This window comes from Bombus bifarius, unplaced genomic scaffold, assembly GCF_011952205.1.
Source record: "Bombus bifarius isolate JDL3187 unplaced genomic scaffold, Bbif_JDL3187 scf7180000009125, whole genome shotgun sequence".
NCBI classification, from domain to species: domain Eukaryota; kingdom Metazoa; phylum Arthropoda; class Insecta; order Hymenoptera; family Apidae; genus Bombus; species Bombus bifarius.
In genome coordinates, this window is record NW_022884914.1 from 6,792,724 (window position 1) to 6,819,376 (window position 26,653).

Sequence of the window (26,653 nt, forward strand, 5' to 3'; positions counted from 1 at the left end):
TGAAATTGCCTTCAAAATGGACAAAAGTAATCGAACAAAACGGCGCATATTTAATCTAAATCGAATAATCTTGACTATGTTAATTTCATCGTCGAAATAAAGCGAAAAAGCGCTCAGAACTTTTTACTTCACCTAATATATTCTACAGGCGTGGCTCGTTACGCTCTTTGTATCCCTTGGTTACTCTCGCTTGGACGCTTCATTGACAAGAGAAAAAGAGAAAGAAGAAAGAAAGAAAAAAGCAGACAAGTGTATCGTCATGTAGGTACCTTATGGATTCATATTCAACAAGGATATACAGCTTCGTGTCCCTCGTAAACATTTCCATAGCGTTGCCCACTTACCCGCTTCTGACTTGAATCACGCTTTAAACGCGCTGATAAATATGTATATTAAAGTCGGTGATAAACATAATTACACCGGGCTCGCCCCTTTTTCGTGGTGGTAAAGCCCTTCCGCTTGGGCGGCTAGGAAATTCATAATGTTCGCAAGAAATTGATGCACGCGAAACAGCGAAAGAAAAAATACTCCGAAATTAGTTCGTGTGTAAACGATGTTAAAATATTTCATCGTGTTAGGCGGGTAACGCGCTGAATTTTCGCGTTCATCGCATAAACAGGATAACCGTTCGCAAAAAATATTCCGCGACCTACCGCGAAACTAGCGCTGTTGCAAATTTGAAAAATTACTATGTGCTCGGTGTAAAAAGAGGAGGCGATACCGGCACGAAGGAAGCTCCACTAAAAGGAGAACGTAGAGCTGTTTTCAAAATTAATTCAGACACGAGATAGATAAAGGAGAGTTGGAGTTTCGAATGTGAACCGTGGGAAATGTCGATGTTGGGCAGTTAGTATTATATTACTCGAACCAAAGCTTTCAGACTATCAAGACGCGTATCTTCAAAAACCAGTGTTTTCTAGCCTCTATAACAACTATCAGGGGCTAACGGAAAGAGTAAATGACATCATCGCCTTTTTATTAATTCATTTGACTAGGACATAGCGATTAATTCCATTGACCATAAAGAATTTTACTAGGCTATTGATATATATTATATTAATATCATTTAGTCAGTAAAACAGTATTCGACATTAATGGGGTACTACTCATTCTTTCACATTCCAGAAGTAGCATCAGCTGAAGTCCAACCAGTGTTGCGTGAATATGAGACGAGTTGGTTTAACCAGAACAGGCTCACCATTCCATTGAAGTCCTTGTGCTACTTGATACATGCCGAACAGAAGCAACCAGTTGCATATTGAATTTTAATCTACCCGAAACAAGTAGAAAATCTCTTCTAGCTTAATTAGCTAACTTGTCAATGTTGGACAGAAGACATTCGACAATCGACTTCTATTGATCTCGGGAAAGATGACAAGTTCGATTTCAAAAGAAACTTCTGCTAACTTCATGGAGAAGTTTGCTTAGCCCTGGACTTAATTTAGACATAACTCAAACTCTCCCAAGGAAATGACAAGTCTATTTCGGGGGGAATCCTGGCAACGTGTACGAGAGCAGTATTTCATCCGGACGTAACCCAGTCCAGACCCACAGGTAGTCTACGTCTAACCCCGTAGTCTAACCCCGACCTAACCAGCTCCTAAATCAGATCCAATTCAGGCCTAACGACCGGCGACAACTGTGCGACTGAAAATCTCGTTATTGACGTATTAAGATACAAACGTTCCAAAGATATATTTTATTTAGGTATCAGTACCTTCGAAATTCTTAAATTGATCAAAATAACGATACAGATTGGGGTTAGATTGTGATTGACAAGGTAGCGATTTTAAAACAACATGTACAAGAAATCTGTTGAACTTGGATCTAACCTAATTAGCTAGTTCTAATCAAGAACTAATATAAATATCGCGTTGATACCAATGCAGAGGGAGAACGAGACAAAGATGTACGAAAAATATATAAATAAATTGATTTTAGACATTGTTCGGTAAAAATGCATCTTTTGATATAATTTCCAAGAATAAACGAATGCAGAGGTATAGAATTCAATGTATAATCACGTTTATTCTACTTGATTACGAGTTAACATAAATTGAATCGAATATAATCAAATTAAATCAGTCTAATTCAAAGTTTGATAAATATAATCTCGGGATCAAAAATCAATTAAGAAGTATAATCGATTTATGGAAACAAATGTCAATGCATTTGATACTCAAAACGTTTCAATTCGAATAAAAATTTAGTTAATAAAGTCCCTTAAAGCCGTAACTTCAATCTGAAATTAATGCAAATATAACCTCAAAATGAATCAAGAAACCGCAAGTGACACACTGCAATACGACCGCTTGGTACGGACATTTCACCTGAACCTTTGTACGAAACTCGATCCACTTTGATTTTCAAGAAACAACGACTTCGATTCGAACTTCCAGCAAAACCGGGGTTTCTACTTAACCAGGTCTACCTCTAACGAAACCACGAACCAATTGAGAACTTCATTCGACACGCGAGAACTCAACCGTCTCGATTTTGGTGACGCTTCGATACCTTTCGATACAATCGACTAGCGTTAAGATTGTAATGGCAACACGATTAAAACAGCTAGCAGCGCATACTAGCGGTGACGGGCAGGGACACGCGAACAGACGGGCGAGGGATCAGAAGAGCAAACAGACGGCACGGAACGTAGAAGAAGAAGAAGAAGAAGGAGAAGCGTTAGGAAGAAAGCAGGAAACAGGCAAACAAAGTGGAGAGCTTAGGCAAGAAAAAGCAAGAACCGAGCGAATAAAAGCTGTGCACGGAAAAGAGAAAGAGGAGGCAAGAAAGAGGAGAGGAAGGAAGGGAAAGAAAAGAGGAAGGAAGGGGAAGAGGAGGTGGAAGGTTTCTTCCTTTTCAAGTCTCGCCATAGTCGACGATAGTAGAAGGCGCGCGTGGCAAAGTAAAACGAACGAGTAAGAGAGAGCAAGAACACGGTGTAGAAGAGGTTAGAGAGTATAGAGTATAGAGGCTGGAAGAACTAGAGTGAAGCAGAATGGAGCAGAATGGAGAGCGCGAGACGCGTAGGTACACGTACACGGTAGCTGGCGTCTATATTTTATATCCGGTACACGAGAAATGTCGCTAGGGCGCAGACTCGAGGCAATCGGGGTCGGTCGGCTCGCCAGTTACTTTTCGCGATCCACCGTGGCCGCTCTGCCGCGGCGCAGGTACACACAGGTCGGACGGTCAGTCTCACCACGGAGTTCGTCAGTCCGACGACGGATAGGGAAAGGGGAGAACGTAGTGTTCGCGCGAGATCTCTCGTATCTAACCACCACGCTCCTCTCTCGAGATTTTGCTTCGCATCTCGACTCGGATGCCCCGCATAGAAGAACCTCGACGGCAGGCAACGTGCGAACGTAAAGGAAATCGAGCAACGGGTGCGCATGTTGGCGTGCGTTAACATACGTTAACGAGATTAACACGCGTTAACAGAGGTTGACACACGAGGAAGAAATACGCACGGGAGAGGCAGGAGAGAAGGACGATAGTGGCACGCGAGAGAAGAAGGCGGGAGGCAGGTGAAAAGGGAGAGAGAGTAACTGTCAGCTTACCGATTGTACGGGGGCTGCATCTGCCGCACAAAAGCACAGCTTGCGCACTGTTACGCCGCGTTACCGAGCTACTTGCGCGAACCACTGAACTGTGCCGCTCGGTCATCCCTGCCGAGCCAGTCGAGAGCTTTCGTGCGAAGTGTTTACGTCGTCGCGCGGTGAAACACACGCTCCTGTTACCGCCTGTCTGTTTCTACTGTTCGCGTTATCCTTTCGTGTGTTCCTCTTACGCGTTTCCTTTTACCTACTTTGCGCTGATTCGTCTTCTTCTCTTCGTTCTCTCCTTGTCGCGTTCTGTTTGCGTTCTGTCAGCGGTTAAACAACCGGTTAAGCGGAATCAGCTGGTGACGTTGTTTTGTTTTGGACTGTATCGTCTCATCACGTGTGACACGAGCTTCTATCTATTACATAATCTTACATATACTCGTGAATGTCCGTAAATCAGTGAATCGTTTCGATCGACTCGTTTTTTAGCGCGTAATCGTGCATCCTAGTCGTGTTTACGTAGGGGACAGGTCTTGCCGCTGTTCGAGAAAGTGAAACGAGAACGAAACTTTCTCGTCGCGTGTGAGGGGTAAAAGGATTGAAAAGTCCCGGGGCAAACTGATCGGCGGCTAAGCGTGTTTCGACGAGAAAAAGTGCAGTGAAATAAGAACTGTTTGCCCGGTTTTCTGAATCGGTTAATATCTTCTTAACAACGAAGCGACGCGACGGTAGAAAGCGTACGCGCCGTCACATTCCCGTAGGATTAAACCGCGCGTCCATCCACGGAACCTTATCGTCCATCGTGGTGCTGTCGTTAATATATGCCGTTATTAGCTCGCGTCAGCGTATGTGATACGGCGACGCGCGAGTAAGGGAGCCGTTTGGTCGATCTTGGTGAACTGTTGTGCGGCAAAGTGACCTCCACAAAGTGCAACGACGACAAAACCATACAGCCTCGAGACGTGATCGTCAGCATCAATGATAAACGGAAGCAGAGCATCGAATTAAGGTGAGTTCCCTTGTGGTTACGAATACAAACTATACGTACCTATATGGATATCGGGCGGCTGGAGATATCTTTACCGCGCGATTCGATTGATTTGCAAACGTGAATTATTCGGGTTTGCATGGCTGGGATTTAATTAGAGAGTACGGCTGCTTCGAATTAATCGATGGGAATTTCGGGGAATGAAATTATAATTGGCTAGGGTAGAACTATGAATTGGGCACACCTACGGATACCGTGAAAACATCGTGTCGATCGTTTTACCTTTTTTTATTCCCTTTTCTCGGTGATTCACATGTACACACACTTGGAAAATGTTTTTTCGATGTCGATTAATCCCTTTTGCGTTTATTCCCGCGCAAAGAAACAGGAGTCGCCCGTAAATGTTCCGTTTAATTAAACGATGGGCGCTTTGAGCCGCGCGTCGCATCGCTTGAGTCACGTATTAAAGAGAGAAGAAAGTGGCACGGTTCGTTATGATTTTTATATTTCCGGTATTTGTTCTATTCCCTACGACCCAGATACGAGTATACGCTTTTTTACACGGTTGGTTGAAGCGTCCCGACGAAATAACGATTGTATACCGAGTAATTTCGAAGAGGGTTGCGGGGATTTGAGAGGACGTATTCACGAGAATAAGCAAAAAATATTTCTTTAATGTGGCTTTGCGCATTGATTTCGTGTACTCTTTTGTTATATTTTAAAATCTTACAATAAGGTATTGTTTATCATTACGTTTAGTTGGAGAACGGTGTAAAAAATTTGGGAGTGTGCAGCATTTGTGAAGGTAAACAGTAGAACAGTCGTTAACGTAGCGATCTGCAAATATAATTCTTATATTTTCTTGTTTCAAGTTGAAACATTGCAATGAAATACCTGTGTCTACGTACGAGGATTTGAACAAATTACAAATATTATATTACCATAAAAATATTGAGACGATCTAAAAGTGTACAAATGCACTTTGTGCGTCTTTTTATCATTTCAGTTTATTTCAAACGTGCAGTACCGTTGAACGCGTCTGAGCAATTTTACGGTATACTACTTAGGAATTCAGTTGATAGAGAAATCAACGTAGAAATTCTACGTAGCGATCTATGTTAAAATAAATCCGAAACACGTTAAACACGGAACCATGTTTATTTCGGGAAGTTATTATATACGTCGAATTTCTTTGTAAACATTTTATAGTTCCTGTCACGATACAAGACGTTACATTATATCTTTACATTATATTGAAGCCGTTAACCGCAAATACAGCAATTTCTCAGTGTCTGCAAAGTATATTAAAACAGATTCACGGATTTACATTAACCGGCTCGCGGCTTGTCTATTTTTATGAGCGTTATACACTTTTAAAACGTTCGACCCATTTTTCAGATCGCCCCCGTATTCTTAAAGCTTCGAAACTAAAGGAGATGCTCCTTTCCCTCGCAAACCTTCGAATTCTTCGAGAATCGCGCGAAACTTTCCCACGCGGCTGTACCGATCCGCTTCGAGCTCGCACCTCCGCCGCTTCTCTCTCTTTTCTCACGGATAAATTTGATATTTTGCGACCGAATTTATTCGTTTCTCGCGCTTCGACGTTCCTCAATCGCAGGTACAACATTTTTCAACGATAATTCCGCGCGTCTTCTGGTAGTACTTTTGTTAGTATGCTTTATGCGACATTTTTCACTGAGCCGTGACATGAAGGAAATTTACAAATATTCTTATAAGATTTTAGGGATTTGTGATACTTATAAATCACAGAATTTTTAAATATTTTACTATCTTCAGTAGATTCATAGCTACCTGAGATATAAAAATAGTCATACGATTATCTTAGTCATTAATTTATGATCATTAAAACTAGTATTTTTTGCAAATATTCCCACACACATAGACAAGTATTTTTGTAGAATCGTGTAATGTCAAAAATATTACGAGCAATGATATTTTATGCAAATTGAAATTTTGTTGTTCCAGGTGGTAGATATTATATTCAGTACCTTACTATGTTTTCTGCATTTTGAGCGTATTAACGTTGAATTAGTATTGATTTCAGTTAGCCAGAGATCTGAAAGAGGATTGAGAGTTAAGAGCATTAAACAGTCACACATTCATACTTAAACTACGAGATCCTTTCTCAGTAAAGCAGTCATTGAAAGAAAAGTAGTTTATAACCTTTAAAGGCGTTCAAAAATTCATTGATTACCTCGTTACTTTGCAAACAGTACCCTCTTTTGGCGATGAAACTTCTGAAATATTAGAGAGATAATAGATAATGTAAAGCTGTACAATATTGTGAAAAGTATTCCGGTGAAAGAAACTCGTACCGCGGATCTTATATTAATAATCGAAACGCTAAAAAAGGTCTTTACCTACAGCAAATATTTAAAGTATTCCAGAAAGTATAGAATATATCCAAGCTCTAACATCTTTCTCCTATTTCTTTACAGTCATTCTTAATTCAAATAACGTTCAACTTTGCGGCCATAATACTGTATTTACTTTGCAATGGTTCAAAGCTTGACTCTCTCCCTCTCTCTCTCCCTCTCTCTCTCTCTCTCTCTCTTACATCTGCTTTACTTAATCGGTGTATCGAAGAATACTTTTATCTCTTTAACAAATGTTTTAGGTTAATCGATTATCGTATTATTGTGAATTAAAATAAATAAAAATCTGACGATATTAATTTTATGGCAGCGGCTGCTAATACATTAAAAGTAAAGTTTACCGCAAATCTCCGTAAACAATCTGTCAAACAACGCGCGGGCTCCACGCGACCATGAATCGCGTTTTGCAAAACCCGCCAATGGCCTCGGCGCGATATTCGTTGAACGTAATTGCCGATTAAACCGGCGAGGTGTGTGCGCGCGCGTTTCGAGACCGATTAAATTAAGTTGGTCGCTTTTACAAAGCGGCGAACCACCGCGGAGGCCGCTCGTTACATGGTGCACGAACTTTTATCCGCGCATCGCCAATGATCCGGCCATAAATGATCCAGTCACGTGACAACTCGCCAGTAGCCGCAAGTTATTCGAGTAATCGTTTTTATTACAGAGTATGCGGCTAATTTCCGTGGCGTAACTCGATTTCACGCGATTACAAGTCCACCGTCGCTTTTAATAGCTATTAATATCGGCTCGATGACGTTTTTAAATGGCAACTAGGAGAAAGAAAGGAAAAAAGCGGACGTAATTCTTCTTGGTATTGCAACTCGATATATAACGTTAACGGCGATCTGCAGGCTTACGCCGATGAAAAAAAAAAAGAATGTGGCACGATACGTCGCTCTATTGCTTGACCTGTGCTCTACAAAAAGGTGAACTCTTTTTTCTTCTCCTTCCGCTTTTTTCTCTTCTTCTTTTTTTTTTTTTTTTTTTTGTTGAGGTCGTGCAATGTTGAGAGCAATGTTTAGAAAGAGGACGAGTTTTTAATGCTACGTTTTACTGCGCTTTAACGCTGCGTTTTATTTATCTCCCGATGTCGCTAAAATCCCTTGATGTTGTTGAAACTCCGGCTGGAAAACGGAAGAAATCGACGTTTGTTTCTAAGAGAGTGCAATGCAAAAGTCTCTTTTCAAGCGATAAAATATATTCAAATTGAGAATTCATATCGTTCGAGCTTGCTTTGAATACTTTTATTACGAAAAAAGTAATTCTTTAACCAACTGCTAGAAACACACAATCACGATGGATAGCGAAGTATACGCAAATTAAATATTACTATGATAAATAATAGTTTTTGATTGAAATTAAAAACAGGATTCTCGGTCGTCCAATACTTGGCAGGAAGACGAACGAGACATACTCAACCTGAAGTGACATTGCGTAGGCCACAGATGCATTTTCTACTCGATTCTATCGATAATTTTTTCAACAAATGTCGCTAATTAGAGGGGCCAGCGAACTCTTGGTAAAAGTTAAGCTCTGGCCGCGTCGCCGTTATTTACAGTTTTATCAAAAGTTCCGGAATCTCTGACCCGCCGACGCGATTATTCCTCCGAGAGAGAAGATTAAATATACAAATGTAATAGAAATTAACTATGCTCGGGATACTTGAAGTTCTCGGCGTTTCTGCTTGATATTTCCGTAATTGAGAGGGAAATGCAAACGGCACTATTTTAAATTGCCAGCGAATCGTGAATGCGTATCAGAAAGAGAGAGGGAGATAGTAAGAGACAGAAGAGAGAACTTAAACGTTTCTTCTTAAATGTTTGTAACATTTTTCTGCCAGCCAAAGCTTTTAATATTGAAGGTTATTCCTCCGATTTCTATATCTGGTCTATAACACGTAGATTCTAAGAAGAAGATAATATTTCCTGAGAATTGGAAGATTGATTATCGAGAATTTTTAGTATTTTCATATATGATTCAGGATATTTTCTAGTTATAAGGAATATATATATTATATGGATATATCTTATTACAGAAATTTATAATTCTTCTATATTCACCATTCATCTAAACTAGAAAGTATCTTTCCTTGGATACCTTTAATATCTTTGGTATTCGTCACTCTTAATTATTCGATTTTTATAACTTCGTTTCCAATGACTACGTACAAAAATTTATCCATTCAGTTTAAAACAGTCAATTATTAAATTTGAAGTAATATTTCTCAATTATTGAAGAGATCTTCGCTTCATTTTGATATCCTGTTATATTTTATAACTAAAAATATTCCCCTTTTTCGCGTTAGAACGAATTCGCTTTTATCCCGGAAACTGCAAAATAGCATCGCCTCTTGCTATTTATTATGTGTTCTCTATTTTCACGTGTCACTTTTTGCCAACTAAGATTAACTGCCTTGATCAATAAAGTCTCTCACTGAAATCAAAGAAAGCTGTATTCCCCAATATTTAAATTTCTATCACTTTTCATACTGTTGCGGTATCTTCATTCAATCCTGCTATAATCGAGCAGCACATCGATCGTCAGTAACGAGTAAATAAGAGGAAGGAAAACATTTCCACGCGAGTTTTCAATTTCGCCCCGAGGAATGTCTAAACGGAGTCACGCGATCGTCGTCGATGCACGAATGATTGATCATGAAACCTTCTTTCTTTCTAAGAGTGATTCAATAAGTGCAATCAGATTCTTAACTAATCGTTATACATCTCGCAGAAACGCAGTCCGGGCGGCGGATGGTTCGGTTTTCTCATCATTTCGTACGGACATACGAACGTCCATGTGACATCCTCGTAACTGTGAGTGTAACGCAACCGTGTGTGCGTGTACGCGCCACAAAGTAGAGTCTTATGCAAATATGCTGAAAGCATACCCGGAACGTTCGCGGAGTTTTAACGCGCTACTTAACCGCGTGTTACGTGCGCCGACAGATCGATTTACCTGTGCTGCTCCTCGTCGCACTGCCTTTCTCGTGTCCATTATCTTTGTCCTCTTCCACCATTGCGTTTCTCTACTTCGTTGTCGTTTCCACTTCTCGTTCCATGATCTCCGACCTGTTCACGAAATTTCATTGTTGCAACGTGGATCATTAGTGATGAAGGAACAGCGAATTTTGAGGAGTATGCGCGCTAATGCGAAGGTTTTAAAGAAGATTTGGACGAAGTATTCCTGAGGACTTCTTCCCTTGTTCATTGCGTTCGCTTGAGAGGTTATACGATAAATAAAGTACGTGTGAGTGCCAGTGAGAATCATTTAAAGGCGTGTTTCGAGCAAAAGCTTGATTTTAGGAAATGGGATTTTTCAGTCAGCCAATTATAATATTATCTTTTATCTTAATGTTGAAGAATAATGCGTATGATGTGCAGATGAACGACAGAGGTGTGCGTGATGACAGAAGTAATTTAACTTATGGTATGTTTCGTTGTATTGATATTACGAAGTGGAATACTGATTTTTGTGTTACATCGGAAGAGTTCACCTAGCTCGTTGGCTGATTGTAGTTTATTTTTTTCGATGTTGATTTGGTCCATTTTTTTCTTGCTCACTGGGATCGTTTGAGCGATCGAGCCATGGCTTGTTTAACAGATTGAATTCGTTTCGCTGCACCGTTGTATGCAAATCATCATTCGTGCAGTGATGTACAGTAGAAGTGTTCTTTATGCCTCGCGGATGTTTCTCGTGAAGATCGATCGTTTTTTGAAATTTATATAGCATAAACAGCGAAAACTATCTGAATTTATCTTTGATAGTCGACTTTAGGATTAAAAAATAATGAAAAGCAGCCACATTTTATATTCAGCAAAAATTTTAAATAGACTCTCGGTCGTAGTTTCGAATGAAGTGTGAATTCTCAGTTTAATTATTTTCATATATTTAGTATCGTTCGTAGTAGAAATTTCTGTTACAAATATACAATTGAACACGTCGTAACATTATTCGAAATTTTAATTTAACATTATCGATGAATATAACAAATAGTAACCGACCTAAATTTATATTTATGAAGTAAGAAGAAGAACCGTAGATTCTTAATGGAAGTATACGGTAGAAAGGTAAAATAAATTTAAAGCGTGTCATATCATAAAGCATTGCAATACATTTATATAAAAACTCTTTTCCGCGTGTTCTGTTGCCCATTTAAAATTGCAATTTCGTATTATAATGTTTATATTATCGGTATTATTTATAATTTCCGAATGCATTTTCGGCACTGCTACAAGTAGCTTCGTTAAAAAACCGATACAGATTTCCACATTGAATAACATTATATGATCGCGATCCGTAACATAATCAGTACTGGCATCTTTGTACTCGGTAAAACAATGCTCGTATCGTTTCTGCATACCAACGAAATTTTTAACAAAATACCGCCTCCCTTTTAATCCAGGAAATTCGCTGCGTATTCCGCGGGGCTCGTTACTCGGTTTTGTAACGAAATTTATGGAAGTGGAATTGGAAACAGAAACTTCTGACTTTAAACGATATTGCTTTCTCATTTACACATTTTACGCAACTTATCGAGCGAATTTCAATACACATAATAGGAAAACAGGTGTAAAAGTGAATAGAATGTTTAATCATCGTTTAACAAACTACATCCTCCGGTATTTATAAACGTTTGCAAGATTTATTTAGATTTATTATCTTTTAATTCATTATATTTGGATTCATCATCTTCTGTATTAAAATTGTTACATTTATACAGTGGAGATAATCTTTGAATCTTTAAAGTTTCTCTCAACGTTCACTTTCGAAACACAGATATTATTAATTTTGCATATCAAAATTTAATTGTTATGCCTTCTATTATTACAAAGTTTGAGTCGAGTTGCTCGAGATAATCTGTATAGTAAATACGAAGCAATTCGTTAGCTTTAAAGCAGAAAACAGATGCAACAAGATCTCTGTTACAAAGTACAGAGCAGCAATTGACTAGTAGAAAATTGATAAATTCCTCTCCTTTCTTATTATGCAGAAGCCCGTGATCTACGATTGGTTCGCATGACCGACTGCTTTGTATATTATCGAGCTTCGTTTCTCAGAAGTTTCGTACAAGGCAAACGGTCTACTGTCCTGCTGTCGCGGTGGAACTTCCGGGAATATCGAGGGGAAATTCATCGGAAAAGAAAAGTGATTACCGCGCCCGGTGGCACTAGGTCAAGTATAACTAGAAGCGAAACGTAAAAGCTGTTGTTACCGGGCGAAGGCGGGATTTCTTTCCTCCCTGAATTAGCGTTCTCTTCCGAGAAACTCTTCATTCGCATATTCTACTCTTTCCACCTCTCCACCCTCTCGCCCACAGAAGCGTTCTTTTATTATTCAAATGGAATTCCTCCTCTCGAATTGTTCCGGGGAATTTACGGATGTTTTTGTGCGCGTTTATTCGTCGTTATTAACGAGCAAAATCTCTTTGATACAAGCGTCGCTGTTGTATTCGCGGCAGATAAGTTGCACTGATTCTTAATCGCGTGTTAATTTTAATGCGAATTGATGCTGTACACGGGTGTACTGTATATCATGCAATTAAACGTGATGCTCTAGCTGCAATTCCGAAAATTTCGAAAATATAATTGAGAAACGTGTCGCCGCAAATTTTAATAGTGAGTTTGGCGTTTGGAAAATTCTACAATGGTAATGATTGTGATTAATTATAGTTATATTTCTCCGCAAATAACACAAAAATATATATATATATTATATGTTAAATTAATAAAAATCAAGTAAAGTAAATGTAGAGTCACTATCACAGTAAATTAATAATAATCACAAAGCAGCAATTTATTCCTATATAAATCACAGAGTAATAATCGCATTCGAAGATAAATGTACACTAATAAAAAGATCAGTGAACCATGGCATTTAATGTATGTACACGTACTCTCAACTTTTCCATTTCTACTGGCTCGATCCTCGAGCAAGGTTTTTTGCTCGATCAGGGGTAGTTTGTATCGCCAACTGAAAGGTTTCAGCGATTCACCGGGTACGAGGCAGGCGTCTGGCCAGAGACGATGTAGCACTTCATTCGGCTTGCAGTGCGCCCCATCTCCGCTATTCAATACCCATTAATTTTAATGGATGTTGGCGGTTAGTTTAACACGTTTCATATTCGCCGGGCACAATGGACGCCGTCGCTTCCGGGACAATTTCGTGACGGCGAACGTTAAACACCTGAGATGAGTGCGTGTAATACGTATGTACGATTGACGGTACAGCAGCTAGAACTCGCCGCAACGGGCTTCTCGCGTAAATTGCCGCGGCAACACATTGTAGAACTTTACGGCCGGTTCCGGAAGTGCTTTTTACGCGGTCCCGTCTACACGAACCTCGGAGTTTTTACATCCGCCGCGTATTACGAATTTCAATTCGCCAATGCCGCCGTCGGCACTTCGCTTTAAAATTCAACCGAGGGACGCGGTAGCATCAATTCTCTTTTGTACGTCTAAGGTGAATTTTATTCAAACGTTCGGGCGAATATCGCGTTAAAATAAACCATTTCCCTCTGCCCCTCGATCGAAATTTCTACAACAAGGGGTACCGCGGTTCTGCGGCTTTCAAGTCAATTTTTCGCAGACGGAGACCTTGCCTGGGTGAGTTGTCGGAGAAAGCATGGCCGGGATGGTAGTATTACGGGTTCGACGAGCTGAATGGGCAGGATTGGGTAATGGAGATTCGTGAATTAAGTGGTTTAAGGTAAATGAATTTTTGTCTGGATTGCGTGGATTATGTTCGTTATACAGTGTTACCATTCGCACTCGAGTTTTTGGTATCCGTAGTTGTATTCGAAGATGGTTCGTGTAAGATTATTTAGCTTCAACAGCTTTAATTAACTTTCATTCCATAACTTTCATTTAGGTTGTCGTTTTGTATTCATAAGACTTCGACTTTTTATTATTAATTTTTTATTAAAGCGTCCCTTGAAATACATGCTCTCCTTATGTCTAATTACGGAGTATATCATCGAAGCTCCCTCGAAATATCGTTTAAACCCTTCATTATCAATACAAGAGATTCCCCTCAATTACGCCCTTAATTTGCTAACTCACCCTTCACAAGAGACCTAACCCTTCCCCATAACCTATCGCGTATTACAAGTTTACATGTTCCTATACTATATTTCTTTTAATATTTCACACATTCTGTTGTTACCAGACTACGAATATTTTTTTAAATATGTTTCTGTGGAACACACGGAACACGGGATGAATAATTAGAAGGGCCAAATGATTACGAGATCCTTTTGTCCCCGGGAGTTTGCCTCTCTATCTGTCTCGCTTATCCCTGCCTCCCTTTCATATATATATATATATACAATATATATGTATGTATACGTCCATGCGGCCGGTATCCAATACCCATTAATTTTAATGATGAACGCGGTCAGTTTAACACGTCCTGGACTCATTGTAGCAAGCTTGTAGGCAATAAATCATACGCCCTTGTCACTGAAAAGTGCATGACTCAGATAAGTGCGGGCGTTATTTGTTACACCCCGGCTGCCTATCCAGTCGCCTCCCTTCTTTGCGTTGCGTTACACCCATGATCACGTATACATGTGCACGTTATGCATTGCTGTTAGGGAACGTGATATCGTTCTGATACGCGATCAGAATACCTGTCCGGTTATCTAGCCTACCAAGGGGGATAAAGCTCCGTTAACCAATTCCTTTTTTCCTTTACCTTACCTTTGTATCCTGTTTTCTGTTCTTTCTTGGTTTGTTCGTCCTCAGTTTAATGCTGAAATTTTTTATTAATAGAACTCGAAGAGGATTTGTTATTCGTTTCAGTTTTCAATCGCTTTGTCTTTCCACTGTTAACGACCTTTTCTTCATCGGAACGTGTCCTTCGCTAGCGGATTTTGTTTTTTCTTTTTCCTAGCTAGGTATTTTCTCTAATTCTTCTCTATCTATTCTACCTATATCACCTTGGTCTTCCTTTAGTCCTCACATAAACTCAATGATTTTTCGCTAATGTCCGAAGGGTAGTTGCGCTAGTCAATAATTAAAGATTTTAAGATTTTCCATAATTGTATTTTATTCTACAGATATTTATTCTTTAGTCTACCTATTAAATTTCTACCAAAGTAATTCCGCAACATTCCATACATATAATAAATTTTGAACAGTAAACCGGCGTTATCGAACTAAATATCTTCCAAGATCGTTTAAATTCTCTGGAACAAACGAGATCGTTGCCGGGTATTATACGCGTACCCTCGATAGTCGATCGTCTTGGCGGTTTTGCGCTTGGTAATCGAGGGTGCTTCGTTGAAACGATTTCAACTTGGCCGGGATTAATTGTACAGGGCATGATTTCCTCATTACCCGTGACGCGGCGAATACACGATTCGTCTCTGTTCCCCGCATGCCGCGGATGGAAATCCAAAATCAGTACACATCAGCGTGCAAACGTCAAGCCGTCAGTTACGAACAAGCCTCGGTACCTCTGGTATTGGTGTGTATACAAGTCGTTAAAATCAAACGCATACGTCAGAATTGACGTTTCCTCGCACAACGAAATCTGTTTAGTTTAGCTAGTTGCGCCGCGGATTGTTAAAGTTCCATGGAATTGTATTAATCCCGCGGAAATGGCGGAAGTTTGCCGGAATATCGCGGTCGTTCCCCGTGTCTACGTACTATGTATCGTGATATTCGTTGATCTTCCGCCAGTCATGATGGGATTATTCCATTTCTTGTACGATTTTGCGTTGATGAACAAAAACTAAATTTTCGTTTATTCTAGACTTAAAATTTTGTTATTCTATACAGCTTATACGACAAATACTAATTTTAAGCGGATTATTTTTCGATGAGAAATTTCTTTTGAACAGCAAGTCAAAGATCAATACAGACAGATTAATTTGTTTTTATTACAATTCTGGTAAGATTGTAAAGGTGTTAAATAATCTGAAATAATTACATTCAAGGGGATAGAAAGTTAACTCGTTTTTCCTAGTTGACGGAGTGAATAAAACATAATGACAAGGAACTGATTATTGATATAATAAGGTAATTTAAGCTAGGTAAGTATTTATATCCGATTTTGATAATGTTAAGCAGACCAATGTATCTCGATTAGAAAATTATACTATGATGTTTAAATGCAACGTTTTACAGTAAATCGAATTCTAAATACGTAATAATGTTTAATTTGTGATATAGGTAGAATTTGTTGGCTTGGGTCATTATTTTGTAACAACATCTCTCGTACAGTAAATTAGAAATGAGGAGAGTTGTAATGGTGCGTCTCTATACGTTATACATACATATACCTTCGACACATTCGGGTACATGAACAAGTAATATTAATGAAAATTCATTAGTTTAATGGAATAAATACGATACTGTCAAGTGAATTTTTCATGCATGGTCTACTTGGATGGAACCGTGTTTTCTCAGTGCCCGAGTTGAATAAAAGTCAGGAACGAAGTTTCAGAACGAGTTTCAGTACCATTTATTTATCAGCTGTAGGCATATAAAATAGAATACTTGGAGAAAAATATGTGACGACTAAAATCATTTTAGATACTTTGTAATATTTAATATTTTTAAAATAATGTATTTGTACTATTAAATTTGCGTATACAAAGATTAATGAAGCTATATTAAAAGCATACAATGGAAAAATTAAAAGTAAATTACAAGCAATAAATTAATTGTTTTACAGGAATTAAATTTCTTGTAGAAATAAAAATTCCTAAACCAAATAAAATCCGATAACACACAGGAACCAATTTAAAGACGGCGTTTAAATCGATTGTATCGCGCGGTACAAAAAAGTTCGTGTCTCCGTGAAGAACAGAAAAAAAAAAATAAAGGATGGAAAGAATAGCAATGAACAAGAGAAGCGTTAATATCGCTAATATCCTGGCTTATCGATTTGGTTGGTCATGGCCTGGTGTACAGCGCTACGCACGCTAACCAACCGGCGAACACGCGATAAAGCGTACATGAAAAAAATGTTTTCTGCTTAAGCACTGAAATTACGCTAATTGCTACAGACAACCAGATTACAACTCTCCAATTACGTAAAAATGCCGGACGTTCATCCCTCTATGGCGCGTACACGCTGCATGTATTCGCGATTAACGAGAAGTGTCTGTACCTATACCGTTTCGCAATCTGTAATGCGAGTTTTTAGCTATACAAAAATATTCAAGTTTCATTACCTAAGTGAACTATTTATCGAGGTATATTTGAAAACTAAACGATAGAATTAACGCATTTCCATTTCATCATAACAGTCAAGGGTTAAATACAAAGGGTAAATTATAATTAAAACCTAATGTAAATTTCTGTGTAGATGGGACTCACCTCACCTGTCCAAAGTAAACTTCGCAGACTCGACTCAGTTAGCCAAGGAAAACAAATGCGACTCGATTCACGTAGCGAAGAGATAAACAGACGGTCTTGAGACTCAATCGACCGTCGTCCTCGTCACTTACCTTACATTGCTCGAGAGAAAGATTATATATATCTTTTGTACGACTGAATCAGTGACCCGAATTATCTTGTACATTTTCGTTCTGACTTATTATTCTACTTTTTCCGCTTGATGACCTTAAAAGCTCGATGCATTTTCTCCGCGAAAGCAGCGATATTTCCAGTTCAATTGTCGATCAAAGTCTACTTCGATTCACTTCTTACGTTTTGTTTTAAATTTACTTCGTGAAAGACCAATTGAACATTCCAGTTCCAATATAGTAAATTATGTGCAAGTTATTTCAATATATTAATAATCCTAATTGTGTTCTATGTTATATTCTTGTGATTCTTACTTTTATCGGTTACATTGAAAGACTTTTAAAGAATAAAAAATTGAATATTATTTATATTATTTAATCTGGATTAATTTCTCTATTTATGATCGGTCGTTCACTGTTTCCGTGGCACGTGGCATTAGGTTTTTTTCGGGGGAAGAGCTAAAAAGCCAAAAGTCTTCAGAAAATCATACACTATTATTGAAATTTTCCGCAATATTATATCTTATATACCTACCCTATTTCCATAATATTAGAATATAAGGACCTATTTTTAAATTTACTTTAAATTTACCTAGTACATATCCTGATAATATCAGACAACAGAAATGCGGTTCATACATCAAATTTTCTTACCAATTTCCATACTATACATCAAATTTTCTTTACAACCACTGCTAACTTTAATCAAAGTTATCTACATGCAACCATGTCTCGAATAATATAGTGAACTACTTCTGTATTATTCAAAAGTATATAATCCAAGACTTACAACTTGCACAAATTTTTTACCTCCATACAAGAGTCATATATTATACATTATTAGATAACCGTTATTTGATCGCACGTGTAACTCCAAACTAAAAATCTAATTAAAAACCTACGATATAATTCGAGGGTTTGACGTAATTCTCCGCCGTGTTCTTTAATAATTCTCCCTGTGGTTCGAACTCCGTGCTATTCGTGCCTAATGCTTGTACTTCAATCGCATTAGCAAATTATCAACTCATTTTCTCATATCGACCAAAGGTCATCCCATAAAGCTACTGAAACTTCTGCGTAATAACTATCCATCAAAGAACACAACTCCGAGAGTTTCTTTTGGCGAGGCAAAGAAAGTGGTCGCGTGCTCGTGTCTCGATCGATTCCGTGAATATTACCGAATAGATTCACTGTGGACGAACACAACGGAAGAGAGGGATGAAGGAAGAAGAAGAAAGATAGAGAGTTTATCACGAGGCGAATTTTATCGTTGATCGTGCACTGGATCGATGAGAGAAGCTACGCTTATCGTGACGACGTTCCCGCCATGCCAGACGCTTAAGCGAGAAGACCATGGTCGTTGTTCCGTGTTCAATGTTGTCTCCGGCATTTCCGGCGATACTCAAGCAAGGTGATGCTCCTATTTCCTCGTACGTCTCGCAGCGGTGACTCGTATGACACGGTACCACGGCGCGGGCATAACTCTTCACTATGTAGGCCAACGGTGCCCGAGGTTCCCGACTTCCGGAAGGATAAATCACCATGCGAGCACGCGCGAGATAAGCTTTGACTGTTTTGCATTCGCCGTAAAAGTTGAATAGTTTTCGACTCATTTTAGACTCCTCAGTCGACCCACTTTTCTCAGTTTAACCAGTTATCGACAACTGATCGATTCGTTGATTGAGAACTCACGATGAAGGAATAACGCGGTTCCTTTCAGACAGCGAAAATTTGTGTGTGCTTCGTGATTTTCGATCGGGTTAGGGTTTAATAGGCGTTGTAATTTGGGAGTCGGTAATGCAGTTTAACCCTTTTGGGGATTGATGGATCGATAAGTGTGATTAAGTAACGTAATTGGTACACATCGTGTGTGTATATGCTCGAGCGTCTGTAAGTATTTGCTCGTGCATCGAATATTGTTTACTATCACGGTATGATAATGGAGAATAAATATGTTTGTGCAAAAAGTGTTTATATAGGGGTAGATAAAAAGATAAATAACAAAATAAAATAATAAGAGAAGATAAATATGATGTCGAAAAACTTTGTTAGAATATACCTCTAAACGTTCTTCGTTCATTTATTCCCATTTACCCCCAAGTTAATGCACACGTAAATTACATAATAACTACTGGTTACTATAATTATATTTGTATCTATTCATACGAGGTATTCGAAATAATATTGGCTTCTACACATCAGGATATTTTCCAACGAATAATTTCAGCGAGTAAGTCTCTCGCAAAGAGATATCGAATCCACAACCAGAAACAGTTCAATACACGGACGAAATCGAATAAATTTTTCTCTGGTACGCTATATTAATTGCTGTGAGTGAATTGTCATCGTACTCGAGGCGCCACGGTTGGCCATAATTTCGATCCATTTTGTGGCGTGCACGAGGAGCATACGAAATTTACGTGTAGATTACGTAATAGTTACGGCTGTCACTTGCATATCAATGAATCAAGTATCGACGGGTGCTGTTCTGACTAAATATTAATAGATGAAAGTGCTTCCTGTTGAACGGAAACGGAATACAAGCGCGACAGTGTCCTTTCGAATCTTGCTAATGGACGTTCAACACGCGTGTTTTAATCCCGCCATTTTCCAAACTCGAGTGCGGTCGGTGGGACGCGCAGAAGTTTCGATAACAATTTATCACTCGCGGACTAAAGGTATGAGTAATTTATTTCGATTTGGCATTAGTTATCTAACTGCATTCGCCGCGTTGTGTACACACGTAATACTGTTACCGTTTATTCAGTGGAATCAGCGCGTTGAATATACTGCGTTGATTAGTATACTCAGCGTGTAATCGTGGTTGTTAATTATCGGTTAGCTGTCGATTTTCTTGTATAAATTGCGTTGATTGAACGGAGGCGCGGCAAATACGTTTATTGGTGGACGGAATCGGGTTTAGGCGAAATTAAAACGTGAACTAATTATGGTCATACAATTCCTGTCTGTTGGAGGATATTCCAACCATTTCACTTTTGACGGACAATATATCGCGAGGCTTGCCTCGTTATTAAAGTAACAAATGGGAGATGGAAATTTCATGTGAATATTTACAGCGAGTGATTGAGTTTCGAATGTTAAAGATGTGATAGATATGCGTGATAATAATTAATTGGAAAATGGCAACATGTTGAGAGGAAATATTATATTTATATTTTTATAGAAATTACCGAGCAAGACTCTCCGAGAACCTCGCAAATAATGTTCCAGTATGAATAACAAGGTACTGTCGCGAGATAACAGAGCAATCTAGTTGGAAGTAAATGTTTCGTTTCGTAAGTCTGTTTCGAGGTACAGTTAAGAGCAAGCACGTTCACTTCCGGTTCCGTTACGTACCTCCGTTTGTCTAATAAGCTTGGACATGACAGCTTCCATTTGAACGCCACCATCTAATTTCCACTCATTAAGTCCGCTATAAATTTGCGTCTAACGTGTATATCATATTCGAAGTCGAATCTTTTGCAGTAGTCTCTCTATTTACATAACTTTGTGCAATTGTAATTTGTTCTGTCGACTTATTTCAAATAACGAACTAAATTTTTTAAAATTTATCTTATAAATGCTACAATTTGAAAGAATATAAAATATGTCTCTATATTTCTTCCGAAACTGTTCGTTGATCACGAAGCACGAGCAGATATTCCTGAAGCATTACCATGTTCTTGAAACGCGTCTATGTTCGGCACTCGAAAGAGTGCCATCAAACGTCTACTTCTCGATGCTTTGTTGGCCCTTAAGGATCCTCTGTTTCAGAATTTTTCCATGCTCGTTGCATATGTATGAAGACATTATGCCACGGAGGTCGCGTTTAATATCATGTGCTCGTCGGTGGGGTCTGCATAATTTATAGATGATTTTTAAACGGTGGCCCGGGACGAGTCATGATATAAAATAGATGTCGTGACAAATTCGCGTTCTACGGCGGCGAATCTCGCGGTATATAAACGTCGGTACCACACCGTACGGAGTAATCGGCAAATTGAGGATCAGTGTAAAAGTATGGAAACTACGTTGGAGATTAGACTTTGAATTAATGGCCGACCATCCGGGAAGGACTATAACGCCTATCGGGATCGCGAACCGGGCCGGAACGGAAGATTACCCTGGGCAAACTTTGTCATTTCTGACGTTCTTCCGGCCGGTTCATTGTGTCATCCACCTTGCCTCGCCACGTCGATATCGCCAGACCCGATCCAATTACTCTCCAATTAAGTTCCGCTCATTGATTCGATCATCTTCTGTTCGTGTAACCTTATTAGCGGCCATACGTGAAACGACTACCCTTTGCCACGTGTAGATTTTTATTTGCGATACGCCTGCCCTGGTGGATGCACGGTGAAATTAACCCGAGCAGAAAATGTAATCGCGCGATACGTATATCGTGGATGTATATGGATCTTGAAGTGAGGCTAAATATTTGAATTACAACAATTACGAGACGTGATTAGTCGACGATACGGTGTGTTTCGTTCGATACGAAATAAAAATTCTGTTATTACGAAATCTGATCCCTTTCGAATCAGATAATACAAGAAAATGATATGTGATTACTAAAGCTTTCATAAATATACGAGAAAAAGCAAGTAACAGATCGAAGACTTTGTTCAAAGGGTACATTATCGATTTACAACGAGAGAATTCTATTGTAGTCAGATGAAGGTTCGGAATACTTGAGGTTGATTTATGGTGTGACCCGTACTGACCTATTTTCCCGAATTCTCCGCCCTAAGGCCAGTGTCAGAACACAGTATACTATAAATATTACAAAAATCTCTACGAATAACGATAACCAAGAGTAACGACCCATACTCGGCAAAACGATCTATCCGTTTAAAAAGAAATCAATCCGATCGGCCAAATAACCGGTGCATTCAAGTTTCTCGGTGCTAGCCATCATTATCGAGTACGTTCTCCATTCCCAGACTCAGCCCCAACGTTTCTCCTCCATTATTCCAGCCAATAAAAAATTACTTTCGGGGCGGAAGTGAGTCTAGGGTGAACAGAAGCCGCTTGGTGACAAAATCGAGCACGAAGACCCGGAATTGTAGAAACAGGAATCGCATTAACGTTGCCACGATAAGACGTCTGGCGAGCGGACTTCACGAAGGCTGCTCTCGTTATTCGAGTCACACACGGCAAGATAACGCTTTTCCCCTTTCGCAGAGAAGCGACGTGTCCCCCTTTCCTTAGCTTCCTGTCCACCGAGACCTCGTAAACCCGCTCTCGTAACAATCCGGTAACCTGCCCACTTTCCTGCTCTCCTCCGTCCTCTTTTCCATCTCCGTCGCACCTGCTCCTGGTTGTCGTGGCTTTTCGTCTGTGCTTGCCGTTTCTACCAGCCTCCTCAGCATCCAGCTAGATGCAACTTTGTCCAAAGCATCGTAAGATGAAAAGCGGTGACTGTTGCGACTAGACACGTGACCCATGCTTTTGGAGAAAAGGAAACGAACGAAGCGATGTTCGCGAATAAGGCATGAAAGCTGTTGATTCGCAAGCTAGGATTTAAATTTATCGTTTACTATTTTTATTTTCCAAACGTGTCTTCTCTAACTTGAATGCCGTAAAGGTATTCTTGATGAATGGGTAATGGCAAATTTTTGTCTCGTCGAACTCGTATGAATAATTTTTCGTACATCGTTAATTTGTGTCAATTATAGTAATTTTAAATCATTGCATTTACATTATGAACGCGCGTGCATGGTAGCTGACGGAAATGGTTCCATGGCTCCTTCTTGGTCTCACCGACTAGGAAATTACGTTCTTTGATGGTCGCGTGCGAGACTCGCAAGAAAAAGTTGGCAAAATGAGCGAACTGAAGTGACTCCGGAGACCGGATACGCGCGCTGCCTGAGCTTCGTTTCCGCTACATCGTTTCCCCTGATCTTTGACTGACTTTCGTGGAAATTTCCCTTCTCTCGCATACACGTGTAAGATTTTTTCCTTTTTCACAACTGCACCAGAAGCCAAATTTCAAAGACTGTTTGGACTAGCCTAGGTTAGTTTGCGTCAAATTGCGCACCGGCTACTTTGAATCGCGTCAATTTTTGAAGTTACAAAGTTCTATACTGAAAGACCGAGTTTGCATGGTGCGGATTTTTGTGTAGGATGGAAGGCAGAGCCCGGTTTTCAGGAAAGAAGGATCGAAGTTCGTTTGGTTGGAAATGTACGCGAAGTTGAATAACTTTTTAGGCAAAGAGTGGAAAGAATAGAAAAGAAGTGGATTTAATTACTAAGTAGTTCTGCATTTAGGATTTTCTTGTAGTTATAGCGAGACAATAGTCATATAACATTCGCTCAGTGTTGAGTGCTACGTTCAAATATATCAAAGAAGGTAATTTGTTAATGCAAGAATAGATTCTATATAAAATTATTTAAATGCTTCGACTTCGTATTTTCAAATAAGCTGCCAAGAAGTTAATTAAGTTCTCAAGGCGAATGATTCACCGTCTTTGAATTCCTTTTACCAAAACTTCACTTTCAACGACCTCAAATTCAGCAAATCAAACATTCCTCGAACATTTGCGAATTCACTGCTCACCTTGAAACAGTTTTACACACAACATTCGAGCTAACTTCCCTTTGAGATCCTCTTGCAGGCTCCTTTATAATCGTCCAAAGAGGCGTGTTTCTAATGGGTTGAACTACTAAACCACGTAAATCGAGCGTAATTCTCTCCGGATGGATTAATAATTTCAAATAGTCGTAGCGACCAGGCGTGAATATAACCGTTCGAATAATTACAGAGATGCTTATAGGTGCATATTTCAACGTTGAACAAATGTCAAAATACACCGCTGGGCGAGCGCCAAAGTGAGAACGGCAAGGATATATGTGCCGCTAGCAGGGTCATGGGAGGGAAACTATACGTTGCGCATAACGTTGGGTCCATTTTCCATTATATTCCGATGAAATATAAACCGTGCCGTAAATAACAATCCTTTATACCGAACGTTGCACAGAGGGCGAGTGAACGCGCGCACCTTCACACACTTATACGCACACACATAGCAGTAGCCGGGTACGTTAGTGCGATCAAAAGATACGCATGAGCCGTCCCGCAAATGCATTAGGCAAACTGAAAATACACGGCACCGTGTTTCGCACCATTAACATTAGAACGCGCCGCCATCACCGATCAATTAATTACGAGTTCGTTGTTATTCGCCTTGCAACGTGAAGAAGAAGATGTATGACAACCTGTGGCGGACGATTCTTGTGATCGAAGGCCCTGCTGGTTATTCATGAGGCTTTCGGATATTTATGCAAGAGAATATAAATAAATAACGTTTATTGAATATGACTGTGTTGATTAAATATTATAACCTTAAGTTATATTACTTCTAATGGAAGTTATTTTACTTTCACGTTATATTGACATTAAAATCAACAAGTCAACAAAATTTTACTTGTCATATTCCTTTCTCATAGTCTTCGTATATCTAGAATTATGAAGTACAATGTTACTGTAGTTGACAGTTGATCATAGAATTATAGGGTGCGAATTTTATACAAATGTGAAAATGTACAAATCGCTTACCTGTCATCTGATGGACAGAAGAATTAAAAACAAGTGTTTTTGGCTGCTAAATAATTTAGAAATGGAACAGTTAACAGAGAATGATACGAATAGCGTCGCTAAGGGATAGTTATGTGCGCTGTTTGGATTAACGAGTTATGAATTCGTTTAACACTGAGTACGGATATAGGATGACCCCCATACGCCATATCTGTTACAAATTAACATTGCAGAGCCAAGTTTGAATTTTAGATGAAACGAGGATACAGAATAATTTCGATCTTCGGGCGGTTGTTGGTTTATTAAATCGCGTGTTGCCCTAGGTTGGCGTACTCTTAGTTAGGTTGGCACACTCTGGTCTAGTTTTAGACTCTCGTTATAGTTAAAACTCTGTTTTACAGTTTGATAGTCTGCACAATTTTTCAGTCGTTCGCAGCAATGTAATAAAAAAAGTTAGTAAAATTTATCTGTGTTGCATGGACAGCGTGTTTGTATCATATTTTTCACAGTGAATTCATTTTCTTCATACTATATTGTATTATACGGTGATTGATATTAAGATGAGTTATGCGAATCCTGCAAAAGTGAGTTTAAATAATTAAACTTAAATAATTCTTCCAACTATAAATCCTCAAAACTTATCCTTACGCTGAAATTATATCGCGAGTCATACAAATCCATTCTTTCCAATCTTTGACTACTTTTTATCACAAAGATTGCTATTTAATCACCACGGTTTCCTTCAACGTGCAGTTTTCTTACCAGTTTACGGTTACAGATGTTTCGTTCGCATCAACGTCGATTTCCTCATTACTCTTACTTTATCACGGCATTTCATTTTATCCTCTTCGAGCAGAAGCAATCGGCGAATCGACAACAGGAAATATGTTTGAACCGGTATAACGCAATTTTCCAGCAAAAGACACTTATACGCTTGACCATGGCCATCGAGATTTGTGGTGTTTATCGAATGGCTCGTACCGGTGGTGGTTGCCATTTTTCTGTCGACCATCACCCTTCCCTAAGCACTGCCGGTGCTCGAACCTCACGAACAGTGTTCTCAGAGAATAATAATCTCTTGCGTTTTTCACTCTGTGATAACATTGTAATCGATACTCTGTCGTTTTTGTCGTTAAAGTAGAAATATCTAAATTTTTATAAAATGAATATTGTTATGAATATCTTCATGATAATTTCCCGTCTCTCTATTCTGTTATACATACTCGTTTTTTAATGGAAAATTTCTTTAAATACGAAATTAACAATTAATAAAGGCGAATTGATCATGCTTGAAGTTTAATGTTACTATAAATTTAGCTAAGAATGTGAAATCTGTAAATCTACTCATTTTTTATTACGCGTGAACGAAATAGTAATACATATTCCGCTTGGTGGTCCACGTAGATATCGAAGGACGTTTCTGGTATCTGTAAATACTTGAACCAGAGCAAAGCTTGTAAATTGAGTTACGAGCCCGCCTAGTTAAACGTTAGGTTCACGTCGCTAACGCGTGATCCCCGCGGACATCTTTTGATAAACGAAGTTTCGAGTTATGGCGCACAGCTCTTAAGTCAAGTCATCGTGCCGTGTGATTCTATCAGCAGAACTGGACTTCGATCTCGAAAACTTCAATTACGTCGCTGTTCCTTTTGAACGAGTCGGTATACTTGGTGGAAACGCGACCGAATCATTCGATCATCGTGGCCAGAA

At 39.2% G+C, this 26,653-nt stretch overlaps 1 protein-coding gene across 5 annotated transcripts in view; it reads left to right on the top strand.

The window, feature by feature from the left end:
* The first annotated feature begins 3,158 nt into the window (after positions 1–3,158).
* Positions 3,159–26,653, top strand: part of LOC117213690 (teneurin-a) — a 702,857-nt gene continuing 679,362 nt past the window's right edge. For all 5 annotated transcript variants that reach the window (XM_033459237.1, XM_033459239.1, XM_033459241.1 and 2 more), the window contains exon 1: positions 3,159–4,554. The gene's annotated coding sequence lies outside the window, so the exon portion shown is untranslated. The remainder of the gene's footprint in view (positions 4,555–26,653) is intronic.